The sequence below is a fragment of the Amphiura filiformis genome, chromosome 3 (assembly GCF_039555335.1).
Source record: "Amphiura filiformis chromosome 3, Afil_fr2py, whole genome shotgun sequence".
Classification (NCBI taxonomy): domain Eukaryota; kingdom Metazoa; phylum Echinodermata; class Ophiuroidea; order Amphilepidida; family Amphiuridae; genus Amphiura; species Amphiura filiformis.
The window spans coordinates 83135770-83159308 of NC_092630.1; the positions used below are offsets into that span (position 1 = coordinate 83135770).

The 23539-nt window shown below is 37.4% G+C and overlaps 1 protein-coding gene across 1 annotated transcript in view; it reads left to right on the forward strand.

Annotated features, from left to right (window-relative positions):
* Positions 1-19150: 19150 nt before the first annotated feature.
* The window catches only part of LOC140147783 (potassium channel subfamily K member 17-like), a 107092-nt gene continuing 102703 nt past the window's right edge, over positions 19151-23539 (forward strand). The window contains exon 1 of the mRNA XM_072169532.1: positions 19151-19382. The gene's annotated coding sequence lies outside the window, so the exon portion shown is untranslated. The remainder of the gene's footprint in view (positions 19383-23539) is intronic.

The window sequence follows — 23539 nt, forward strand, 5'->3', positions numbered from 1 at the left end:
CGCCAGAGATGTATCACTCACTCCCCAAATCCTGCAGACCGGAACTCACCACGGACTGGGAGATCGTGCAGGCAGATGGGTCTCCTTTGCCACACTTGGGATGTGCCCGGATGGATATACAAATAGGGCCAGTGTGGAGATGTGTCCTGGTAGTGGTGGCCAAACTGGAAGGTCCAGCACTCCTGGGAATGGATTTTCTACGGGCCACCAATGCCGGGATTGATGTCTGCAAAGCACAGCTGATGCTTGATGGTATAAAGATTCAGGGGAGATTCTCCCAGCGTTCTTTCTGTGGCAGAGTGGTCGTAAAGCAAACCACCCAAATACCCCCCGGAAGTGAAGCGATTGTGTGGGGAACATTGATCAAGCAGTCTGAAGAGGAGCCCAAAGGTCCTGCAGTAATAGAACCAAATCCTGTATTAAAGAAAGAAGTACTGGCTGCAGCATCTTTAGTCAACGCTGCTGATGCCACTTGGCCCATCCGAGTTTGTAACCTGAGCACTGAAGTGAGAGTGGTGAAGGAAGGAGTGGTGATAGGGAAGGTTGCAGCCGTGAAGGAAGAAGAGATTGGTCATGCTGATGGTGAAGAGTCTGGTGATGATGAGTGCAGTAATGCAGTACCAGAGTATTTACAGGATCTTTGGGCAAGAAGTATTGTAGACCTGCCAAGGAAAGATCAACAGCAGAAAGTGGCAAGACTGCTAAATGAATACCAAGATGTCTTCTCCAAGGACGAATATGATATTGGCCGGAATAAGATGGTGAAGCATCGTATTGACACAAGAGGTGCCCAGCCAATCAGACAACCATTGCGACGATCTTCGCCACAACAAAGAGCAGAGACTGAAAGACAAGTGAAGAAGTTGCTGGACAGGAAGTTGATTCAACCCTCAGACAGCCCATGGAGTAGCCCAGTAGTACTTGTAAAGAAGAAAGATGGCACCCAGCGCCTGTGTTTGGATTATCGTAAATTAAACGAATGCACCGTCAAGGATGCGTATCCACTTCCACGAATCGATGATTCGCTTGACGCCTTAGGTGGAGCACGATTCTTTTCAACGTTGGATTTAGCAAGTGGCTACTGGCAAGTGGAGTTAGACCCAGATGCTAGAGCAAAGTCAGCCTTCTCTACTCCTAGTGGCTTGTATGGAGTGGAACGTCCTTCCATTTGGATTATGCAACGCTCCATCAACATTCGAGAGACTGATGGAGAGAGTCCTTGCAGGACTCAGATGGGAAACACTGCTGGTGTACCTCGATGACATTATTGTAGTGGGCACAACTCTGGACGAATCAGTAGAGCGTCTGGCCACCGTGTTGCAGAGATTACGAGGAGCTAACCTGAAATTAAAACCCTCCAAGTGCCATCTCTTCCAGGAAGAAGTACATTATCTGGGTCATGTGGTCTCCGCAGCAGGAATACATACTGATCCTAAGAAGACAGCAGCAATCAGAGAGTGGCCAACACCAGTTACGACAACTGAAGTACGAAGTTTCTTAGGGACAGCGTCATACTATAGACGATTTGTACGTGGGTTTGCCGATATCGCCAGACCATTACACCGGCTGATAGAGAAGAGTTCAAAGTTTATATGGTCAGAAGATAGTGAGGAAGCATTTCAGAAGCTGAAGCAAGCTCTCATTAGTGCCCCAATCTTAGCGTATCCACGGGACGAAGGACAGATGATACTTGACACCGATGCTAGTGCATTCGCCATTGGTAGTGTGCTTTCGCAGGTCCAGGATGGACAAGAAAAAGTTATAGCATATGCTAGCCAGGCCCTGAAGAAAGAAGAGCAGAACTACTGCGTAACTCGTAAGGAGTTGCTGGCCATTGTGGACTCCGTGAAGAAATTCCGTCATTACTTGGCAGGCCGGAAGGTGAAAGTGCGAACTGATCATGGGTCGCTCCGATGGCTACTTCACTTCAAAAACCCAGAAGGACAGCTGGCTAGATGGTTAGAGTTTTTGTCCAACTTTGACATAGAACTAGAGTACAGACCAGGACGTCAACACCAGAATGCAGACGGACTATCAAGACGTCCCTGTCGCCAGTGTGCCAGATGGGAAGCACAGCATGCAGCGGAAGAAGAAGAGGCGAAGAAGATGGAGCTGCAAGATGATGAACAGAAACAAAACCTGTCAACTCGAGAAGCTAAGGTGATGACGAGCGAGATAGGTGTACAGACAGAAGACACTCTGCAAGTAAAGGATGCAGACGAACTTATGTATCTTGGGAGAATAAACATGATAGTAATCGGTCAGGAAGATACAAACCATATCAATGAAGAAGATGATAATGAGTCTATGGGGTTTAGCCCACAGTTAACTGATGAGTGGAGCCTGCAAGAGATGCACAGGGTAGATGCCACAGTGAAGAAAACAAAGGCTTGTGACCGATCTAAAGCAAACAACAGTAAACCTGCCCAAGAAGCAGTATGTCCAAGAAGTGTCTGCAAAGAAGACAGTATAAATGTAGAGACAGGAAGTGCAAGAGTGAATGTTGTCACCGTGGAAGCAGAAATCAACCCAAATGACATCCGGGAAGCTCAGCTAAAAGATGAAACCATGGCTGATATTCTGAGATGGAAGGAGCAGAACGCACCACGACCAGTATGGGAAGATGTCGCACCAGCTTCACCAGTCCTGAAAACCTACTGGGCACAATGGGACCTGTTAGAAGTCAAAGGCGGCATACTTACCCGTCGATGGGAAGCAGACGATGGTAAATCAGCACAATGGCTGACTGTTCTACCTGTGGGACTCCGACCAACTGTTCTTCAAGAGTTACACATGTCCAACACAGCAGCACACTTCGGAGTGACCAAAACATTAGCCAGAGTAAAGACCAGATTCTACTGGAATGGCATGGCTAAAGATGTAAGATCCTGCATCAGACAATGCAAGACCTGTGCCCAGAAGAAACAACCTGTGAGGAAAAAGAAGGCACCATTACAACAGTACCATGTTGGGGGCCCAATGGAACGCATCGCACTTGATATACTAGGTCCACTCCCTGAAACTGACAATGGTAATGTGTACATTTTGGTCGTAGGGGATTACTTTACCAAATTTGTGGAGGCCTATGCGATCCCTGACCAGACAGCAGAGACCGTAGCTGATAAGTTGGTGCAAGAGTTTTGCCTGCGATATGGGTTTCCCATGGAAATTCATAGTGACCAAGGGAGAAACTTCGAGAGCAAGGTCTTTCAGGAGGTGTGCAGATTAGGAGGTATGAAGAAAACTAGAACGACACCGTATAATCCCAAATCGGATGGCTACATTGAGCGATTTAACCGGACCATGGTGAATGCGTTGGCAATGATGATCCAACCTCTGCAGCGACAAAGAGATTGGGATACCTACCTTCCTTATTTCGGCTTTGCCTACAGATCTTGTGTGCAGGAGACTACTCAGGAATCACCAAATATGATGATGTTTGGCAGGGAGCTGAAGTGCCCACTAGACCTGATGTTTGATGGACCACCACATGAACAAGAATGTCAGACCGACTATGCTGAAGATTTGCGTGAGAAGCTGAGAGAAGCCTATGAACGTGTCCGTCATGCCATACAGCTTGGGGCTCGGCGGCAAAAGAGGAATTATGACCGCAGTACGAAGCAACCAGAGTACGAAGTAGGCCAGTTTGTTTGGCTCCATGAACCCCAACGGAAGCCGGGTATCTCCAAGAAGCTTAGCCTGCCATGGCAGGGCCCATACCAGATAGTCAGCGTTCTAGCAGATGTAGTACGGCGAATTCAGAAGACGCCCCGTTCCAAGCCCAAAGTAGTGCATGTGGACAGATTAAAGCCATACCTAGGACCACCACTCCAGCCTTGGAAATATGAGTCTAAGGAACAGTGGGAGGATCCGAGAAAAACACAAACAGCTGAAGCACAGAAAGAGCACATTAAAGAACCAGAAACTAGTGAAAACAGACTAGAAAACCAAGAAAATGAAGTTGTAGATACCCCCAGCAAAGAACCAGATTCTGATGAGCCTATCGGAAGTGCAGATAGCCAAGCAGAGCTGAAGAATGCCCCAAAGAGCAAAACCAAGAAGACTAGAAAAGAAAGTCTGTGTCAGAAGGCGTCAAGTAGCAGCCAGCAAGAAGTAGTAAAACTGGCAGAGCCAAGTCGCCGCAACCCAGAGAGGACAAGGAAGCCACCAGTTCGGTACCTGTAACCAAACTGTGTATCACCAATCAGATGTAAATATGAAATAATTCTGATCAAGGAGCATCCACTGTGAACTAGTCGGTACCCCCTCTTGCCTGGTAGATGGGAAGTCATGCACTTTTCAAGGGTATAGAGCAGGGACATACAAGAAGAGAAATCTAGGCACATATGACATATAACTGCGGGACTGTAGAGTGATGTGAAGAGGACAATGTCTAACCTTGTCTAATGGATCCTTTTGGCCAGCCATTGCAAGATGATCCCAGTTTTATTAGACAAGCACTATCTGACATATTAACTCCTATTGTAATAGCCTCAGCAGAGACAATATGATGTCAACAGTACTATGTGTGCTGGCATTTTCTTACTAGACATAGGAATGTATTACTGTGGATGACTCCAGATGTTTTGTGGACCAATAAGATCATCGTATGCCAGCAGAGTAGGTTGCAACCAGAGCACTATCCAGAAGTCAACAGAGGGAAGTCCAAATGACTATGTGTACAGAGTACATGTGAAGAAGTAATCTCCCGAAGGAGATTGTGACAGAGATTCAACAAAGGATTCTGATGGATCTGTGTGATAGATATACATGTATTACCCTGAAGACCCCAAGGATGGATACTGTGAATACTGGACAGAATTTGCAATTACCAGCTGCACTAATTTTGTATATATGTAGTGTAGGAAAACATACATGTAACTGAACCAAGTCAAGGAAAAAAAAATAGCAAGCCAGCCAGTGACAACCAAGCAAGCCAAGATGAGATCACCCTGATAGCCTCCTGTGTGGTGCCAATCTCGGTTGGATCGGAAGACAGGTCTGCTGACTTCGTAGGTAGACCCTGTTTTCTTGTAGGTTGGGACCTTTCCGGGCCGTTGCTACTGCGTGCCACATGGGAGTGTTATTGTGCTGAGAATGAGGAAAAAAAACCCTGCAGAAGCGGAGTTTACCATATGTTACAAAGCACTGATGTTAGGATTTTGAGAGAAATTAAAATACATGTATGGGCAGTAATTACAGAGACAGAAATTCAAGAGGCAGTAATTCAAGCGGAAGTAATTCAACAGTTCAAGTAATTTATGACAGGCTCGTGCTGACCAGGAAGGACCATTTTGCTCCCTGGCTCCGGTAGTCCCAGTACGACCCTGGAGAGTGATTATATATAGAGAGTAAATCATGTGACTAATATCAAGAGAAGTAGCAGACAAGTATAATCATGAGAGAAATCAGATGTAACAATCAGAAGAAATGGATCAAGTGTGAGTCAGTGAGAAATTTTGATGCCCATGACAGCAGCTGCAGTATGCTACATGTAATTTATATACATGTAGAGGAATCAGTCAGTGTGCAATTCAGCAGAAGAGGGTGATGATGATGAATATTGCTGTAGAGAGTCATCAATGAACTAAAGCAAACATGATGTGACTTCCAAAGTTAAGAATGGTGTAGATGCATATATAGACATTTACCTGAAGATTACAAAGACATGAAGAATTTACTTTCACCTATGTTTGCAAGTTGTGGATGTGATATTTCTTCGACAGAACTTTCGGTGTGATGATTTGGAAGTGCATTATTCTCAAATTTGCTGTTGACATGAGTTGTATCTACAGTGGAGGATAACTGGTGTCCAACTTGGCTATTTTCAGAGTGCGGTGTGCAGCGCTGGCTTGCGATTGTTATGCTCTGCGTATTATTCGCGTAATTTCAAGTTTTATTAGTTTCCTTGTTCTATCTTCGCATTCTCATTTAGTTTACACCTTGGATAATCAGTGTTAATGTGTATTTTTGATCTATGCAATAATATTGATTCTTGAGATTGTGCATTCCAGGTCATGTTCATTCATTCATTCATACATTCATTCATTCATTCATTCATTCATCCATTCATCATTCATACATCCGTCCATTCATTCATTCATTCACTCATTCGTTCATTTTTCCATTCCACTCGTGCCTTCATTTCATTCATTTTGCCTGACATGAATATGTGCCTTTTGCTGTTATAACTAAAGTATCCAATGACAAAGATAATAATTTTGTATGCCATTATATACATGTTGTGTGCTATGCAGGTGGAAGGTGCTACATGTAATTATCTACAGTCCATGTAATGTTTACCAAATTTGCCAGTGTCGTGATGTATAGAAGGCAAAGGCTGTTCAAGTCTATAGTTATGAGTCAAAAGGAAAACTTTTGTGCCAACAGTGAACGTTGTGTGCTGATCTTTACACTGAAAATAAATGCCACTGTTATGGACACATACCAAGGAGCGCTGTAAAGCAGCTATTAATTAATCTATGTACACTTGCATACATGTTACCTAGCCTTTTGTGCTGGCAGCGAACATTCAGTCTCCGAACTAACACATGAATAAATGCTACTGCTATGGACACATACAAAAAGAGCAATATGGAACAGTTATATGTGTACACCCATTATGCCTGACAATTTGTCAGCGCTGGGACAGCGCTTCGAGGGAGACGGGGGTTGTGTGGCGGAATTGTATTTTCAATAATCCTACCCTTGTTATCAATAACATATTACCTGATATCAACTATCACGGCTGTTTGTTTACATCTGGCAGTTTGTTGACATTTGACAATCACAGCCCGTGGGCTATCAATTATTTTTGCTCAGACAGCTCGTCACGGATTTGTTTGTTTTTCGCATTACTGGGAGAGTCTCGTTATGTAGATGTATGCGTGCATGAGCAGCGGTCTGTGTTACCGTATGAATGAACCAAGGTACCGACTGAACTTATGCCTAAAGGGATCGTGGTTATTTTTACATGCGGCTGTGTTGAACTATGTGACCTTCGAGAGATTTAAATTGGGAGATGGCAGGATGGATTCTGGAGGAAGATTTTCTTCGATAAATTGAACATTTTGCGCAGTCATTTAGAGAGATTTGTCGTCTTCGCTGCATTTATATTGGTCATGAAAGTCATCAATCGCTGTGTGTGACCTTTGCCATGGATCTAGACTAGAAGTGGATAGATTTTTGCTGACAAGATTCACAGATTTTCTTCGCTAAATGGAACATTTTGCGCAGTCATTGAGAGAGAGTTGTCGTTCTTCGCTGCAATTATGCTGATCACGAAAGTCATCCATCGCTGTGTGTTGTAGGTCATGCTGGTAAAACGCATTTATTTATAAATAAATACATGAAAGATGGGCCCATCTCCTAGTAAGCATACTGAGGGGAAATTATGAAATTTGAGTGACAGATTCGTGTCCACTAGATCTAGTGAAAGTCAAGGTGCACCTTTGTTAAAACTTAATGGCCATATAAAACACATACATACCCGGGTTTACACACATATTTCCATCTGATACGACAGTGGTTCCAATATATTGTGTATGTTTATTACTTTATTTTTATATTTTATTATGTGCCCCAGTGATTCTATTTTACTGATTTTTCTCTAGGCTGGAACCAATCAAGTCCCCATATTAAATACTGGTGGATGGTTTTTACAGGTGATCCTCTATACAGTAATGACAGGATGTTGTGAGATATTTATTATGTTTTATTGATATATTTATTGATATTATTGACCATCAGCACACCTGCGGAGTCAAGTTCCCCCTTTCGATGCCTTTTCGGTACCAGTTTACATAAAAGAAACCAGGTTTTCACTTTGAGATTGTGCACATTGCAGAAAATTCATACCCAATCTATTCTGATCTGAGGCTTGACTCTTTTGTGTCCATGATAACATGTGTGCTGTTATTTATTATGTCTTATTGATATTTTATTATGTAACCCTACCCTTTTATTGGTTTCAGTGATTCATTGGCCCACCTGCTGAGTCAAGGCCCTACCTTTATTTTGGCTTTTCGGTACCACATTGTAAGAAACTCAGTAGGATTTCAATTTGAGATTAATTTCATTACAAAATTTACACATACCAAAATTATTTGGATCCAAGGCTTGACACCCCATCAGTATCAGTGATAACATGTTGTGCATTATTTATTATGTTTTATTGATATTTTATTATGTGACCTTGACCTTTTACGGATTTTATTGATTCACTGACCCACTCATTGAGGCAAGCCATACCTTTCAGTGCATTTGTCAAATAATAATAACCCAGGCCTTTAAAACCAATCAGTACCATAACATTTGTTCACATTGAAGTTGATTTAATATATTTGCTATCCAAGGTGTAAACAAAATGTGTCTTGTGTGATTTTCTTTCTAAAAAGTAGTATTAATCAGTAATAAGTAAGCAAGCGTCCTTTTCGCATTGTTTCAAGGTGCGTATTGGCCCCGCTTCAATTATTCAAATTAAGTAGCCCAATTTTGGCACATTCGCTTTGGTACACACGCTCGCTTTTGGTAAGCCCATCCCGTTTTGATACGCACATGTAAATATTATCCATTCATTGCGCTAGCTCTGCGCACTCACTCTGGATTGGCCAGGTTTCTGCACCTGACCCTGACCCCGCCTGCCAGACCGCATCGGACCAAATTCCGTTACAATACCATAAATTACGAAAAGGCAGACGACACACCTTTAAAATGAATTGAAATTGATAGTATATGATTAATTCTAAAGTGACACAGCAAATATATATAAGCAAATATATGTCATCATTTACCAGATGTTGGTGTTATCAGGTAACAGACAATAAAGTAAATATATAAATTGAGTTAGCATTTACACTGAAAAGCAGCTCAATATAGGATTTCAATCTGCAGTGTGTGTCAAATAGACGGCTACTTGACAGTAGTAGAATAATATTTGTTCTTGTCATTTCGGAAAATAATCAAAAATTGTGCGATTAAGAAGATTATAAAAAGTTTTGCATTACTGGTCATTTCGAGGACGAGGTCCGAATCCAGATTCAGTTAAAATTATCTGTGCTCCCCTCCTTGTGCTGTTGAATTAAATTCCGTTCTGGTCAAATCTTACAAAATGTGCCATTATATCGTGCTAATGAAAATTTAAAATGTTTATGTCAATCTTCAAAAACAAATGCAAATTTTTCCTCATGACTCAGGATGTACGGCATCATACCTAGTTTTATGCCACCTTAAGCAGACGATTTAAAAGGTTTTGTCTTTTGATATTTAAACATCGAAAATCAATATGGTTGTTAGTTTATGTAAATAATTCAGCTTCTTCAATATTTGCAAATGCAAACTATACTCATACTCATTATTGTTACAGCAGTCAGCAAACATTGGCTGGTATTTACGCTTTCGGTAGCCAAAATAAAATCCCGCCATAACTCCCTGAAAGTCAAACGGTGCGTCCCTTATCCTATTTTGTGCAAACAGTGAATCTGGCCAGACCAATTAGTGAGTGGTTTTGGTCCATTTGTTTTTAGATAGAGTGACCAGACCTTGACCAAGCTGTTTTGGTTCATCTTGGTGGGATCAAAAACGATGTAAATCAGGAAGTGTAAAGAGTAATATGACAAAGAATTAAGGAAGACGACAACAGAATTGGTGGATGATAATGTCGAGCAGATATGTGAAAAAAATTTTGTAAGCAAATTTGCACATCAGGATACTGGCCAGATTGCTTCATGAAAATGTGATGTACCCTGTATAATTTATTTTGGAAATCCATTTGCATATAGTAGGGAATCCCAAATGAGATCATGCTAAAAATCCCTTTGATTTTTTGATATTTGTTTTGGGGAATTCCCAGATATCAAAAATTACTTTGTGCATGGTATTATCTGTAGAAACCCTGAAGGTTTTACTCATGTAAAAGTTGGAGCAGTATTTAATATTACATATTACAGGAGAACAAGCCAAGATATCGTTATGAATTCGACAGGGTGACAGAACATTATACATAGGTAGGACATAGGTAGATCTACTGCATATAGTACAACTAGAACCAATATGTCCTATACTGCTATATTTGACACCAATGTATATATATGACTCCTCTATCCAGTGATAACAAAAAAGTACAAATATTGCCCACATAATAATGTCAGTGTGCATTCGCGAAAATCCTAGAAAATTATACACAAAATATAGACCAAAATTGAATTTTTCGATTGAAAATCTCATAAACATACGATTTCCAAACTATGACAAGAAATGACTATTTATAACTTATATGCCAAGTTTACAGTCCATATCCGTAGAAAAATAAGCAATTTCTGCACAAAACCCCAAAATCAACAATGAGTGCTATGGTTTTTACGTATTTGAATGCATATTCGACCCCACATACAACTTTATGCATAGCGGTAGGAATTTTTGGATTTCTCATCAAATACCCGAGAGATTTGAGGTTGAGCGAAATTACTACAATTCAGTCGTTGCACGAAGGTTTATAGATTACGCCAAAAGTGCACAGTTTCCCCAAAACAGATTTATATTAACCTTCTATAACAAGTTGAGCACTAGTCATGATGCAGTCATGTCTACAGTAGAATTCACCACGACCTTTGCAGGACTTAAACCCCATTAAAAGCTATTAAACCAAGATAACACTCATTGAAAACAGCTCAACTGATTAAATCAGATCTTCTCTGGTTGTGCACATGTGTCTGTTTTATATGTGCGGTATCGTAATGAGCTGGTATTATAGCTTCAGTTGGGTAACCGATTATAAAGGAAACGCAAGGAAACAATGGTATGTGGACCTTTGTTCACGAAATGAGACAATGGTCTGCTTTTTGTTAACCAGCATTCTTGAAAATGAGCAACATAATGATTGTTGACTTAAGGTTATTAATTATTTTAAACTGTTGTGATTTGGTAGTTCACAGCATCTTACGAATGGTAGTGAGTTTTGGCAAAAACTGCATTGCTCAATTCATAGCGAGCGTGTAGAAGACTTAAAATATCACAGAGATACTTTTATAGGTGCTGCGGTTCTTGAGTTACTTTGTAAAGAGTGATGAAACAACAACACTTTTGTAAAACGTACATAACTCATTAACCACAATAAATTAAGCAAGTTTGCAAAGTATACAATTTGTAGAATGAACTTTTGCAAAACATCAAGGTGTTAATTTTCAATAATATATTGATCTAGATAATGAAAGTCGATTTTTAGGTTGCTTCGACCTACAATACCTCGTCTACCCTTAACACGGTTTGGAAATAATTTCTTCATATTTTTTGGTGTTATCTGTCGTTTACATATCCTTCCTAAAACACCAAAGTACGAATATTTCCAAACATCTAAATTAGCTAAAATTTTTTAGAATTTTAGAAGAGTACTTTTAATACTGGTCGGTTATTTTTCACACAGCGACGTTAACTAGGCAATGTACTATTACCTATAACATACACTAAAACACCAAAGTACGAATATTTCCAAACATCTAAATTAGCTAAAAATTTAGGACGTGTTACAAAACTATATTTTCTAGAATTTTAGAAGAGTACTCTTAATATTGGCCGGTTATTTTTCACACAGCGACGTTAACTAGGCAAATCCCCATACTTCTAACGTACGCTATTTGTAGAGGTCACGCGTCAATGGTAAGAGCACTGTGTATTGTGTATAGGAAAACGGACAGTAACTGCAGTATGTTAAAAATACAGTCAGTTTAATCGGCTCATTGTGTTATGCGCATCTCGAATCTTATGGTTTCTCGCTCGCAATCCGTTAACAAATTTAGTTTAGATAAAAACACGATGAGCACGGGATGATCTGAAAGATATTGGCGCAACGATCCGGGCGACGAAAATTGCACATTTTTGCGCCCGTCGTCTATATTTGTCGAATTTAATATCCCCCCATTCCTGGCAACTTAAACCGGTACGCTCTGCATGCAAAGTACAAACTCCCATTATCAGTCGTTTCTGGTCAGACAATTTCAGGCCTTTTTACTGATATGTTTTTTTAATACTGTTACAAATATATATATTAGTATAACTTCAGGCAAGGATTAATAATGCTCTTTTGATTTTGGTTTATCAGCTGCTTTGCTTTAAGAATTAATATCCTTGATACAACGGTACTACGAATAAAATTTTTATTGCAATTTGTCTTTATATCCAATAATTAATCTCTGTTGAACAACGGCAATAAAGAAAGAGTGGAATACGATCGCTGATATAGGGAATCATATTAAAATAGCACAAAAAGCTACACAGATGACAGGATTTGCATATTTGAATATTTCCACTTGCTTACTCTTCTGGGTGGAGGCAATCAGCTATGGCACGATTTAGGGGGCATTTAGTATGAGGTTTTCAGGCCTCACTCACATTCACGCCCTCTATTGAATTCCTTAAAAATTTTAGTTTTTAAAAATCTATTTCTTTTGTTTTTCATTGTATTATGAGGAAAATGATGAGAATTGTAAATAAGCATCTAGAAAAAATTATTCCTATGTTTGACTTTGTTTTATTAGGATCTGTAAATCTATTACTTTTGTTTTTCATTGTATTATGAGGAAAAACAAGAGAACTGAAAATAACCATTTAGAAAAAAATCTTATGATTGACTTTGTTTTATTAGGTTTGCAAGTATATATATTTTTTTGTATTATGAGGAAAATTATGAGAATTGAAAATAAGCATCTAAAAAAGTTATACTGGAATGTGGCTCCTCAGGCGAATGTTGAGGATCCCTTGGACAAGTCACACCACAAATGAAACAGTATTGCATAGAGCTGGCAATCAACGGATGCTCCTGAAGAAGATCCAGAAACTGCAACTTGATTTCCTAGGCCACTGTATGGGGTAAGAAGACCTGGAGTGTTTGTTTCTTACGGTGAAGGTTAATGGAAGGAGAGATTGCGGGCGCCAGAGGACAACATATCTTCAGAATATCGCAGCCTGGACGGGTGTGGATAACATCAATTTGTTGAGGTTGGCAAAGAACAGGATGGAATGGCATTCCATGGTCGCCCACGTCACTGGATATGGCACATAGAGAGAGGACCTTCTGCCAAATGTTTGCCTGTAAAAGTGACAAAAGCTAACAAAATACATGAACTTTTGCAAATCACAAAACTAACAAAAATCATTGTTAAGACTATAAGAGGGTAATAAGAGTCGTAAATTATTCAAAGCCAACAACACCTTTTACCCAATTTCTCTTCAGAATACACAACAAGACACACTTTTTGTTTAAGTTAACAAAATCAGAATCTTTAATGAAAAGTAAAGTATGATTGATAATGATCCGGCACATAAAAATAAATCCACACACTGCTTACAAAGTTCTGTCGCACTCAGTGTTCTTGACGACTGATATTATATCCTGATTAAAACTTGTCCTGCCAAGACCACTGCTCAGCGAAGTCCACTGTAGACTTGATTTTATATACTCTTTGCAAACAAATTCTTACACATATGTCGATTTCCAAAATGGTGCTGCTTTCACCAATCATTCACTTTTTTTTTTTAACAGACCACAAATAAAAGGTTGCTCTTCGTGTTCCCATTTTCATTTACAGATATGTTGTTTCATTTTCCAGACTTCAGCAAGTCGACATAAGAATATATTGCCCTTTTTGGGAAGAGAAGAGCACTTTATTGCACTCGACATCTCCTTCGTTATATATTGCTGGATTAAATGCAAATTGACTGGCTGAAGGCACATACTATAAACCGATTAGAAAGCCTGCAACAACTTTCTTGATAAAATCTGCCAAGTAGTAAAACTGGCAATTCCCAACTATAATGGCATATTTGGTTTACTGTGTTGATTACGGTGGGGGGGGTGTTGTTTTTGTCTTTTTTGTATTCCTACAGTGGAATTCCTTTACTGTGTAGTCCTACGGAGCAGAAGATTTAATAGTACTATAGTAGTCCTATTTTTAATGACTGTGTAGTTGTACGAGGGACTTTTATTCTTTACAATGTTTACAGGGAGAGACTCCCTTGACGCCTTCAGAAACTTAATCCTCCAATGTACATAACATTTCATGTAAAACTTGCCAACAATCAAATCCAAACTCTATGAATTTAAACACCGCGAAAGACGGGTGATCTCCTAGTTAACTAGAATGTGTCATAATTATAAAATTATAAGGACTTGATGAGCCAAAAAATATGCTGAATGATCGAAAATTGTGCTTTACTGTTTATGAGATTTTATGCGTTACGTATAATGTTTGATTGACTGCATATGAGTTGTTTCTAATCGTGTCTACCATAGAAACTATCGCCCACATCACATTAAGGAAGATAATCTTAAAAGTTGTTTTCTAGACATCGTAATATCTAAAGATATTATGTGTGACAACATAATGCCACAGCTCAGCGACAAGTGGTTTTAACATGAACTTGTCACCATATCATGCAAACGTTTAAGTATTATTACAACAAATATCCATTTTATTCATTACTTTTGCAACTTAAGATGCTAATCAAGGGACATAAGATGCGTTGCATACCTCACTATGCCTAAAATACTGTTTAAATTATGTTGATAGAAGATATGGGACAACTTCAAGTATAGTATAGATGAAGTGAAAAGCCCGATCACTCGCATTACAGATGTGAAAAAATTGAGATAAGTAATATATTAGAAAAACAAACATCATGAAAAAAACCTTTAGAATGTCAAAAATATCAACCCTCATTGAACAATTTTGAACAAAAAACTTAGGTTATTTTCCTAAACAAATTGACCAAAATCGGTTTTGAAGAAATTTAATAGTAACTTGTAAAATACCCCGTCAAAAGTTGAAACAGTTTTAGAGCGCGGGTATTATCGTTTTAATTGGGCTGGCATGGGTAAGGCTGGGTTTAGAGTGTTTGGTAGCATATTTGATCTACCAAAAACGTTTCAAAACGTAAAAAGGGGCCACAGTTTAAAAAATCTTTCCTGTGTGGCTTTTCACCCTTTTTAAAACTTGGTCCCATTTATGAAAGTTTCTAAAGACCCATACGAAGTCATCTTTAGGCTACTTGTTTCTTTTCTTAGTTGTCAGTGTTCATTTTGTAGAGTAAATGAATTAATGTTCGTCCGTAAAGACGTTATAATGTATTTTGATTTAAGCAAAAGTAGCAAATACTCACTTTGTTAAATTCTTCATCGTATTGTGCGATTCTGCGCCTATGTACAGATGTAGGGCCTACATATAGCAGGTTGACAGACAGTCAATTTGCTAAGTATATATAATACTCTACTACTCTTTATGAACACGCAAGATAATAAAATATAAACCTTCAAATGTTTTTGATAATACATAGCCTTCGTCATATTGTACCGCTTTCGAACAGTCTTAAACCTAATTGTTGCATGTAGAAATTAGGACTCGTTCTTCATGTTATTACTACTTTACTGAATGGGACCAAGTTTAAAAAAGGGTGAAAAGCACACAGGAAAGATTTTTGAAACTGTGGCCTCTTTTTATGTGTTGAAACGTTTTTGGTAGATATTAATTCTTTTTTTGAGGTAAAAAAATATTGCGCAGTAAGTGGTTCTTTGTAGCCATGCGAGGCGAACTAGTTGGATATCCATATTTCGCGGTTAATGGTTCTTTGTAGCCCTGCGGGGCAAACTATTTCGCGATGAGTGATTTTTTAAGCTTCGAGGGGCAAACTAGTTGGATATCCATATTTCGCGGTTTGTGGTTCTTTTAAGCCCTGCGGGGTAAACTAGTTCGATATCCTCATTTCGCGGTTAGTTGTTTTAACGACCCGTAACCACCCCAATCAGCTGCATGGGGTAAAAGAATTATTACAAAAATTAATAGCTGAACCCAATAGTTCAGACAGGGACTGGAAACGACATATTGATGATAGAGTGTATTCAATAAACCCAAGCGGAACGAGATCTGGAAAGTAACCGCTATCCGAACCATAAACACATGCATGATCAGACAACGAGTGTTCAATTTCCTCATAGTTTCCCACGTTGTACACACGTCAGTCGAATTTGGCGGTGTTGGTTTGTTAGCCCTCCAAGTTATAACATCGTTCACTTTGTGTTGAACATTGTATGTGGGCCTCACTGTAATAACATAAAGATCACTCTGATCAGTGTGATATCATTTCAAGAGCTAAGAGGTCACTTCACATGATTAAGCTAAACAGCCTAATTCGGCCCTGATTTGGTAAAATGATCTAACTTGAAATCAAAATCGCTGTTTCGAGAAAAAGAGCTTTAAAGTTTGAACACTTGACGTTTTTCTTTTTAAATTAAATAAATTATTAAACTTAGAAAATATATAAATCTCGTTATTTGGTGCAGAAAAAAGTTAAGAGTCCCACGTAACATCGCATGGTAAAGTGAAAAGTAATTGAACAAAATGGTGTTGTTCAACGATGTTTTAATATTATTATACACTGACGTTTCGTACAAAAATACTTTATCAAAGTGAGCAAAAACAACCATGACAGTCCCATCACGCGCCACTACAACGATATTCCCCATATTCCGTCTGATCTTAGAGTCACTGGCCTTCTCCAAAGCTCAGGTTCAGATCACTAGCGTTGGTTGAAGGAACAACATACTATATACCATTACGGCACCCTTGCTGGCCCTGATAGCATCGGACTTAATGTCCAATTTTCTGCATTCAAACTTTAATTTCCTTTTGGTCACGCCCTGATAGCAGTTTTTTGTATTAATTTCCTGTGTTTTCTAATTTTCTTTTTCCTTCTTTCTTTTTTTCTCTCTTTCTTTCTTTCTCTCCTTCTTTCTTTCTTTCTCTCTTTCATTCCTCCTTTCTTTCGTTTTTCTTTCATAGGCCTACTTTCATTATTCCTTTCCTTTTTAGTTATTTTTCTTTTCTTTATTTCTTTCTTCTCTTTTCCTTCCTTTCTTTTTTTCCTTTCTTTCATTCTTTCTTCCTTTATTTCTCTCCTTCTTTCTTTCTTTTCTTCCTCTCTTTCTTTCTTTCTTTTTATCTTATTTTTTTTGTTTCTTTCATAGGCCTACTTTCATTCTTTCCTTTCCTTTTCTTTTTCCTTTCTTTGTTTCTTTCTTCTCATTTCTTTTCCTTCCTTTCTTTCTTTCCTCATTTCTTTCTTTCTTTCTTACTACATCTTCTCTGCTATAGGCCTATGGCCCTAGATTGCCGAGAAGGCATTGATGCAAACACCATGCATGTGAAATGTTCCAAAGGTTAATGAACGAGAATGAAAAGAACAGATTAACTTTATCATGTTTGTCTCCCTATGCATGAGTGCGTATATTTATGGCCTTTACAATATTTCCTTATGTTCTTGTTAGGTATGGGGTATTATTAAAATATAAAAAAATAGTTATATTAAATGAAATCCTGGCACAAATAAATCGTCTTCATTCAATTGTGCTCTCTACATAAAGCAAGTAGAAATAGCTTGTACACTTTCAACATGGGAACACGTTTTGACGTATCTATAATTAGTAAAAAGATGTAGCTCAGCGGCCAGCCAACAAAAAGTAATTGTCTATAGTAGGCCCTATACGAGAAACAAGATTTTCTCTCTGAATTGGCCGTATTTTTACGTGTAAGAAGATCAATCGCATTATCGTGTTCACTCAAAAATTTAGAAAATAAATGGGCACTTCTGGGTTGGGTACCTATAGATTGTATAGAATTTAAGTATGATATATTTTCGATGGAATATATATTTTCACTTCAAAAGTTAGTAGTTTTCAGAATTGCAATTTCTGAATATTATATAAAAAGCACTAATAAGACTATAAATGTAAGAGTATGGGATCATTTTGAATGTTAATAAATGCGAAACGCCGGCGGTAGACACCTGCAATATCAGGGATTGCCGCGATTCTTGCAGTAGCTTTTATGAATAGAATACAATAGTGGATACAATAGCGGATACAATAGCGGAACAATAGAGCTCTCTTACGGGCAAATAAACCTCGTCGCGTTTTGCTAAATTTCACTTCTTCTTTTTCATGAACTAACCGTTATTTTTTTTTAAACTTGTGGCAAAACTTCGATCGAAGTTTTTAATATCAAATTGGAGCTAACAAGATTCTGCACACGACCATATCAATCAAATTGTCATAACAAGATCAGGTTTTGGTGTTGGACGGGTTAAATATAACTGCGGACATTATGTTTATTTGATCAAAACTGTCGCATGAAAAGATTTCTGGTATTTTTGCTTGTAATGAATGCAACAGTCGTTTTTCTTCATCTTTAATCTCGTTTGATTGTTTGAAACTTTGCTCATGTGGAATCGAAACGTGTCAGTAGTCAGTGCTATTTAACTTTGATTTATGATCAGCTGCATATCTGCCAGATTCAAGATTTTATAAGCTGTATATCTGACTGGACATTATCGGTTACATGTAAACGCCCTCATCTTTCAATTGAGAACAAACTGATTAAACGATGTATTGGTTCCCTATAACAGGTGCCTTTTAGAACATGCGTAATAGTTCATCGCCACAAAGTCATTGCTATACGTGCAATGTTCATCTGTTTGATTAGAGTGAGCCCTCTTTGTTCTATTTTGGTAGAAACTGTTAAATGGTGATCACTAACTCTCACGATGCACTCACCAGAGCTACTTAACGATCTGTGCAGACGCATGATACAAACTATGTATCTGCCAATGAAATAATGCAATTACTTGCAAACACCTGCGGTGGAGAGAACAGTTGTTCTTTATGGAGTCGCAAAAGGCACAATTTATGACGATGTATATGTTCAATTATTCCAGCAGATCAGTATTTATAGACACAGCTTTTAGGACACATAACATTTCCAGTCATCGCTTTGTAGCTAAGGATCGAATACATGTATGTTTGTAGGATGGTTTGAACAAACTTGCCGCTACTGGTATATTCCCACGTCAATGTTACAAAAGACAGAGCTCTTGTAAACTTTGTTGAAAATGAAGTACAACTTGAGACTTTTACTGGGCTTGTGCTGCCTCATCCTGTATCTAGCCGTTGGTGCAATCATATTTAGAGTTTTGAGCTTCCACGTGAAAACAATGCTAGAAAGAATTACGTGAATTTCTTGGAAGGTTTTCTTGGGAATCACAGCTGTATGAGTACCGAGGACCTTTTCACATTTGGATTAAAGTTATTGAGAGCTAATCAAGAAGGAGTTGTCGATTTGGATCATATAGAAGGCCTTCTCTCGGGGAAATACAACATGAAGAGCACGATAAAAAGACATCAACTACTCATGAGAAGGATAAAGAGGATACGGACGGAGATGGTCATGGGGATGAAGATGAAGAAGAGGAAGGTGAAGACGGAAATGTCTATACTCATTTTCACGAAACATGGAAACTTCCTTCAGCATTTTTCTTCTCATTTACAGTAATTACAACAATTGGTATGTATAGCAAAACTGTTTTTTTAACCCTTAAATATCAGATTATCGGTAACCCGATGAAAATAAAATAATTTTGATTTATTTAATTTTCCATGGATACCGATTTTATGACTGTATTAAATTTTGTTTGAATACAGCTCATCAATCTCAGCATTGTATTACCATGCAGGTGTGCTTGATCATGCATTCATTTATACATCCATTCCATGAGCATTACAATGCGACAGTAAATAATTATATTGATATTTATACAAAGCATATAATGTTAAAAAGTACAAGTACACTGTCCCTATTTTCAGCCATGCGTACATCCAACCGCATCACTCTAGGTCCACAAGTTACAAGTTCCTCCCCAATTCTTTGTTAATAAATCGACAAATATTGTACGAAAGGTAAAAGTGTAAACAGGTATGTGTAACCTTATTTGTTTTAAAGTTATGGAGTCACACGTCATTGCGTTCAGTCACAATGGTTCATTATATACAAAAAGAGGTTATTTTAACGTTGTTAAAAGTGGCACATGAGTCCATAGGAGTCAACTCTCAAACAATACAGTAGGTCAGGCCTATTCATATGTTTTTTATGAAACCTGGTTGCTATGGACTTAGGTGTACTAACTACTATTAGTATTAAAACGTTCTCTTTTTTTACACAATTAAACATTGTGACTGAACGCAATGATGGGTGACGCTATAAATTGGTCCACATTATGTAAAACAAATTTTGTAAGATATTTTTCGATTTATTATTATAGTATTAGGGGTGAGCTTTTAAGTTGTGGGCTCTATATTGCATGCAACATATGGTTTAGCAGGATTACCTGATTTTTCTAGGATTTTACTACCTCGGGTAGACGGAGACATGTGTCCTACAGTGATAGCAACTATAGTAATGCTATAATATTTTTCGTTCTTGGAGGAAAACATAATACGTGATTCAAATGTGACACGAATGAGACATTGGATGGGCTAAAAATAATTTGCAATGCATAACAATGGCTTATCCGAAAATTCTCGCAAATGCCTATGCAGCCGCAAGGATTGATTAACAGCTATGGTTGAGTTACCAGGTTTTAATGCAAATGCATGATTTACCGAAACAGATTGGTATCGTATCGTATCTTTTGTTGAATTACAAAAGTGAGCAGGCAGAGCAGATACTGATCAAATACACAGGAAACATGCAGAGAGATACAATGGATGTTGACAACTCTTTGCAAGAGATGGAATAAATTACAGATTTGATGAAACCACTAAATGACGAAAACCAACTAGTTAAGAGGATTAGTTATATAGTTAGTTAGTAATCTTTCTTTATTAATGGTAAAACAGCTTCAGTAGTAAGCAATGCTTTCCACACAGGCCCTCATATACAGGTAACAAGTACATACCAAAATCTTAAATATTCACAATTATTTTCAATTTGTTGGTTTCACTTCAATTAAATGATTATAAGAATGTTCATAAGATGGTAATAAGAATAAAATTAGAATGCATAAATTGAAATAAGACTTCGAACAAGTCTTTGGACTTGGTTGTCACCGTGAAAAACACCCTAAAATGCTGTTATTTCCAGTTAGTTTTAAATAAATGACTTGAATTGACCTGTGTTTCATTTGGCAGAAGTTGGCAACATTTTTTAATCTCAAAATATTAGTGCTGTATTTTTCTGAAATTGTCTTGTATGTGATTGTCGGAAATGGCAGGTCTGCATCTGGTTTAAGCATGTTCACAGTTATACAAATTACACAAACTTTCACAATATATAATTAATAGTATATTTTTATTTTGTAAAGCCTCTATTGAAGCATATTTCCACCGGGACAGGTTGGTAGTAATTATGGGTGACACTCTACTCTTTTCAAAACTGACTGCGAGATACATGTACAGCTATGACTCTCTGTACATGTACACAGGAGAACGGACGTCTGAATTTAATCTACAGATGTTGCCAACTAATTTCAGACATCCCTCCAAAAACATCAATATCCAAGCAAATTTCTATCACCTCAGCACGGTACTAAAGGCAAGTACCCTAACCATTATCCCAGCAAACACAAAAACCTTTTAAAACGTTTTAAATAAGTTATATTTTGGATTTTGGTTTAGGTAAAAACGTTTTAATAACATTAAAATGTCGGGTTATATAAAGGTACATTTTAAAACGCTTTGTATGAAAACACACTACAACAATATTTTTAAATGTTTTCAAAAAATGTTATTGTAAACTATTTTTACAAACATTTTTGCCAAATATTGTGTCAATACTTAAATAACATTATGTTAAAATATTTGAACCCAGCAAACACAGAAATGTTCTTAAAATGTTTTTTCAAAACCTTTTAATAACATTTAAATATGTCGGGTTATATAAAGGTCATGAATTCGTTTTTAAAACGTTATTGAAACTATTTTGGGCAAACATTTTTCGCCAAATATTTGTTCAACCCCCAAAATAACATCCTGTTTCGAATGTTTTGTATCAAGTTTTCAAGAATGTTTTTGGAATGTTATTAAAACGTTTTTATACCCTTTATATAACCCGACATTTAAACGTTTTCTGTAAAACATTTTTGTTTGCTGAGCAGTAGATTATCAAAAATGTTTTTAAGGTTATGAAAACGTTTTATACTCTTAATATACCCTTTATATAACCCGACATTTAAACGTTTGCTGACAACCTTTTATAACCTTTTGCGAATGATGTCGAAAACGTTTTGTGTTTGCTGGGATATCACTCTCTCCGAAAGTATAAGCACAATTCAAGTTTAAAAAGCCTTGTCAATATAATGTCCTTAGTATTTGATATTAAACAATCTCATTAAAAAATTTGATATATTTACGTTATCATTAATTTTTTCCCCGTACAGTAATAAGATCCAAAATAAATCGTAAGTTCAGATTTTACAAATATGCTATGCTGTCAATTCTTATCGTATGCCGGATGTTGGGCTTTCATAAGCATTTTTAAGACAATGTTTGTATATTAAATATCTACATGTATAGCTAAGCCTATTCAATATTTGTCAAAATAATGAAGGCATCCCAATCCCCAGGGAATGTTTATTCCCATTTCGTTTTTTACTATTTGAAATTTGAAGGTAAAATGAGGTTTGTAGTACAGTGGGTAAGTACTCTCACTAAATAAGCTCCTCAGGATTGTCTGCCAACACATTCTTAACGTTAACACTGTCGTATTTATTTTATGTCAGATAAGCAGAATAACAAATCTCAGTTCAGTCACTAGCCTCCTGAAGGTACACACGTATAGTGTCATCAATAGAAGATCTCCTTTGACATATGAAACATTATACCGCTCAATTTGCCATGCTTTAACTTCGATAAGCCGCATTCAGATATTTTCCATACTATTACAATACCAAACTTTGGGAATGGAACATTAAATGTGGTAATATAAACTGGCAGATGTTTATCAAGACTTCAACAATTCAATGATTTTTCCATTTTCTACGGGCAATACAATTCCATACCCATATGTGTTAGTTTGCATAATATACACGTTTGCACTTTAATTTTCAATTCAATTATTCCCAGTATACTGGATGCAAACAAAACGTAAACAAATACGTGTATAATGCATTGTATGGAGATTAACTATTTCTAGAACAAATACCTTTTTAAAAATAAGAAAAAGTTAAACCCAAATTGTCCATTGAAATACTAGTATTACTTTTAATTTGAATAATGAATACCAAAAGGATAATTTCTTATTTGGTTTAAATTATGCTTTTCAATTCAATGCATTATGACATAATATTGTAAATAAAAAACAAGATGTCTATGTGCGAGGGAGCCTTCAATGGGGTGTGGATTGAATGTAAATACATAATTATAATGGAATTGTATGCATCGAGAAATGGAAAGTACTCTCTAAATGTTAAAGAGACAAAATGTAATTTCACTTTAAAAAAAAAGAAATAATGGAAATTTAGTTGAAAATGAGTGAAAGTCACTCACTGATAAACAGTGATAGTCAAACTAAAAAGAGTGCATATGGAGTGAAATTCACTTGTTTATGATTAGGGAGGTAGTGACTTAAGTAAAAACACTCATGTACGTTGTTACATTCTGTCATCGTGTAATTCGTTCTTTTGGGAAAGCTACCAAAGTACATTTTAACCAATATTTTTAAAAGGA